The sequence below is a fragment of the Mastomys coucha genome, chromosome X, assembly GCF_008632895.1.
Source record: "Mastomys coucha isolate ucsf_1 chromosome X, UCSF_Mcou_1, whole genome shotgun sequence".
Classification (NCBI taxonomy): Eukaryota; Metazoa; Chordata; class Mammalia; order Rodentia; family Muridae; genus Mastomys; species Mastomys coucha.
This window is the reverse complement of record NC_045030.1, coordinates 56,994,351-56,999,301: the sequence shown is the minus strand read 5'-3', so window position 1 is coordinate 56,999,301 and position 4,951 is coordinate 56,994,351.

The window sequence follows — 4,951 nt, the reverse complement described above, 5'->3', positions numbered from 1 at the left end:
TTAGTTCCAGAGGCAGGTGGATCTCTGTGAACTTGTGGCCAGCTTAGTCTATGTACTGACTGCTAGGCCAGCCAGAGATACATAATGAGACCCTGTCTCAAAAAAATGTTGAGATAGTTATCTAATATAGAAAATGATGAGTATGTCTAGAACCTTTTTATAGAAAATAGAACCAAAATGACACATACAAATGTTCAAGAGCAGGGAGACACTGAAATATGAGGAAGTATAACATGAAACTCCTGTGTAGATTACTGAGATATGAGCTGAAATTTGGAGTTGACCTATAATAATATTTGAGCCACAACAAAATTAGTGTTGACATTTTTTTTTTCTTTTGAGACAGGGTCTCCAAAGGCTGACCTTGAACTAATTCTATAGTGCTAGCTGGCTTAGAATTTCAAGTGGTCCATATACTTCAGCCTCCCAAGTTTGAGGACTCCAGGCATGCTGTGACCATACCTTTGCTATTTGATGAAGTACTGGGGATTGAACCCAGGACCTCATGCAAGCAGTCTACAAAACTGAGCTACATCCCCAGCACCCCAACCCCTGAGGCTGTAAAAGTTAACCAGTTTCTATAACCCTTGGAGCTTTTTTAACATCTTGGATTCTGTGTAATAGTATAATGGACTGAAGTTCTTCTATGTTCTAGTCTCTATACAAGCATACATTACTCCCTCGGCTGGAATGAGTTAAGCAATTTACCCTACTTTCCAGAGGTCATTAGTCCATGGTTTTCTGAAAACCACATACTTCATATGCTTTATCCCAGGCCATCTTCAACACTCAGCAAGAATTCCAAACTGGGAGAGATGGTGATTACCTGCAATCCTAGCACTTGAGAAGGAGTCTAGGTGACTCCACGGGTGACTGAGTCAGGATGATTGTCATGAGTCTGTGGTCAGCCTAGATAGCAGAGTGAAACCCTGTTTTAAAAGACAAAAGCAGAAACCAAAACAAGCCCTGAGTATGGTACTGTGTATCTTTAATCTCATCACACAGAAGGCCAAAGGCAGGTGAATCTCCATGGATTCAAAGGCTAGACTGGTCTACATAGTGAGTTCCAGGAACACCAGAACTACATAATAAGACGCTTCATCCCCACCCACCCCCAAAAAAAGTAGAAAGAAAAAAGAAAAAGGTTTAGGTTTAAGAGATGGATCAGCGGCTAAAAATACTTGTTGCTTGAGCAGAGGATCCAGTTTAATTCCCAGTACCCAAAACTCCAGTTCTAAGGGATCCAATGCCCTTTTCTGACTTCCATAGGAACAAAGCATATACATGGTACACATACATACATACACATAAAATAAAATTAATTAATTAATTGTTTAAAACAAAGCAAAACCTATGAAAGGGAATTCCTTTCTCTTTGGTACTATGCCTAAGATAGTTTTGCCTTCACCAGCTTTCTTTAGCAAGATGACTTGAGAGCCCGTGTAAATAGTGTTGTAATTTGACAGATACAAAACAGTAGAGGTACCCTAATTGCCACATCAGAGCTTGAAAAGCATCCTTGGCTCTTCCCAGACTCTCTAGGTAATCCACATTTCAAGTCATAGGGCCTTCTCGCCATCTCTAAAGCTGCCTGAAACTCCTGGACCATTGAAAGTGGTTCTACTCTTTAAGAAATGAAGCAAAAAATGTAAAGTCATAGATATATAGTATGAACATACAAGACAATTTAATGTTATTTTTAAAAACTAACTTTTAAGTAATTATGCTCCTATATAAAAATGTGAAGTGCTTTACAATACAGGACAGTTTCTCCTGTGGTTCAATTCTGTAAGTTTGGAAAAAGAACCAGGAAGGGGATTCTGATGGTATCGGCCATGCTTTGAGTGGATAGTATTCCATAAGGCTATGGCTATAGCTCAGCCCTTGGCTACCAGTTACATGGTCCCAGTCTCATTCAACACACACACACACACACACACACACACACACACACACACACACACTATCATGAATAATGACATGAATACAACGTGTACATGACATCAGGCTAAGAACAAGAACATAAAGGTTTGGGCTGGAGAGATGGCTCAGCGGTTAACAGCACTGACTGCTCTTCCAGAGATCCTGAGTTCAATTCCCAGCAACCACGTGGTGGCCCACAACCATCTGTAATGGGATCCGGAGCCCTCTTCTGGAGTGTCTGAAGACAGCTACAGTGTACTTAAAATAAATAAATAAATAAATCTTTAAAAAAAAAATAAAGGTTCAAAGTTGAACTTTGGCTGCCCCTAAAAGTTGCAACTCTATTGGTGAAGTATACAATGAGCTGGCCATTTGAACAGCCATTCTGTGTAAACCCATATCCACTCTGTGTAAACCCATATGCTATACATAGCTCAGGGCAAAGCACTGGGTGTAAGAGGGCAGGTGAGACTAGGTCTAGCCCTTATCACCTGAGAGACAAACAGGAAAATACAACATCACAGTACTTAAACAAAGAAGACTGCGGACTGAGGGAATTCTGGAGTAAGAGTCTAACAATAACAAGCATTGTAGCATTGTAATTGTTGGAATATCAACAATTAATTTGAGGCAATTAAGACCCTGTTTAACCATTTTACTTCCCTGGCAAATTAGTTAGATTACTTGGAATTCAGATTTCCACTGGAGCCAGGTTCTAGAACTTTGGGAGTAAGGATAAGGAAGTTCAAGGAGGTTTTATCCAGATTACCTGTAGGCATAATTCTGACCATTTGGCTGGAGCCTTCTTCCAAGCTCCGGTTCAGGTTTTATCCCCTTCTTCATCCAAAAGGCCTTTTCCAGAAAGAATCCCCAGTGATCTTGTATTGACAGGTGACTAACTTGCCTGAAGATAAGATTTACCTTGTTTCATTCCCAATTGTCTGGTTAATCTTTTTTTTTTCCTTAGTAATTTACATTTGGCCAGTCTGGTAGGGTCTGGAATCTTCCTTTTTAAAAGTCATTCTTATCCTTAGGCAGGTTTGGAAAGTCATGGCCTAAATACACTGTCTCTAAAAAATAGAACTACCATATATCCTAACTAGACCAATCTTGGATATAGAAAATGAACACATGCACAATGGAGTTTAATTCAGCAATGAAGAAAACAATGGAATTACAACTGTGGAAAAACAGATGCAATTGGAGATCACTATATTTAGTGAAATAAGCCAGACTCAGATAAATACTATATGTTTTCTCTCATATGCTGATCCTAAATTTAAAAGTGTGTGTGTGTTGGGGGGGGGAGGTGACAGAGAGGCTCAGGAGTGTGTGTTATGAAATTAGAAAATGGATCATGGTCATGAGAGGGGAGGATCTCATGGGAAGTGGGGAAATGGTAAATGGAATTGTTGACATGAAAGCAGGATGGTAGATTGCTTATGAGGACAAAGGGAACCAGCCGCAGGGAGAGAAAGCAGAAGGGAACGGCTGAATTAGAACAAAGGACTATAGATGTAGGAAAATGCCTACATTTCGCTTTGTATGCTTACTTAAAAAGCAAAACATATATATTAAATAAATGAATCATCCCCAAGAATTTGCAATAAAGCACTCTGATTCCTAAGCACATATGGCTAAGTTGTAGAACATTAAGAATTTTAGCAACAGAGCTGGAGAGATGGCTCAGTGGTTGGGAGTGCTTGATGCTCTTGCAGACGCCCTAAGTTCAATTTCCAGCACCCACATACTGCCTCACAACCACCTGTAACTCCAGTTCCAGGGGAACTGCCACCCTCTTCTAGCCTTTGCAGAATGCACACAAAACACACACACACATATGTACACAAGCATGAATAAAAATAAATAAATCTTTAAAAAATGTAAACTAAAGGATTTAAATTAAGAGAAACCAGACCTTATGTTCAAAAAGTATAATACAGTTTATGGAATCATATATACTATACATGTTACCATATTAGAACTTCCTAAGAGCCTGTAAATCATGTAGGCTAAGGATCTGTGTCCCTATTTTGGGGTTAGGGATACCTTGTTGTTCTATAACATGGTGTTCAGAGAAAATAGCCGCTATCTTCCTCAGATCAACTTAACCATTGCAAAAAAATATCACAATCAGGTCTGTAGACTGTTGACATTTCCCTCAAAAGAAAAAGGAAACAGGCCAGATGGGTCAATGGACCCTTACCTAAATGTCCAGCCATTCTGCCTAGCCATTTATATGGATGTAATTCTGCCTTAATTATCTTGGCCACACAGCGTGTAAAGACTTTCCAGAGTGGCTGCTTTGGGGTCACTCATATACTCATAGGCAGCCCCTCACTCATGTGCTATAAGTAAAACCCCATATTCCTTGATACCTGAGGTTGAGCTTCGGTGGACTTGTACTTTGGTTTGTTATTGGGGCTTTATAAGGAGGCAGACTTTGCTTTTCATCTCTCCAAGGAAGGACTTTTCTGAACATGGATCATAATATAGTCTATATTGCCACACACACTTTGCGTGAAGGCGGTATTTGAGGCGTAAACTTCAAGGAAAGTCAGTCTCCTGCCTCCGCATTGTCGCCTGGCACCCCAAACTCAGAGGTAGCCCAGATATGTCCTCGTACTTGTGTGCTAGTGGCCCACCAAGATATCATTCCTTTACAACTAGTAAAAGAAAATTTGGACATTGCTCTCTGACCTTCACCAATGCTCCAACATCTTAGTCAAACCCTGGTTTGGAATATTAAGCCATTCTAATTGCCTCCAGCATTGTGGGTAGGGCACTGAAGCTCACAGAATGAGAGACTTATCCCAGGACAAGGTCAAGTAAAATCCTCATTCTCAGTCATGTACTACTGCTGAACCACTCCTAGGAATTAGCAAGAGACTGTCTCTACTTCCCCAAAAGATTAGCATAGTGGGTGTTTTATCTAGGATGGGCGGGACCTTAATCTGAGAGTGTGTGTGTGTGTGTGTGTGTGTGTGTGTACGTGTGTGTGTGTGTGTGTGTGTGTGTGTGTGTGTGT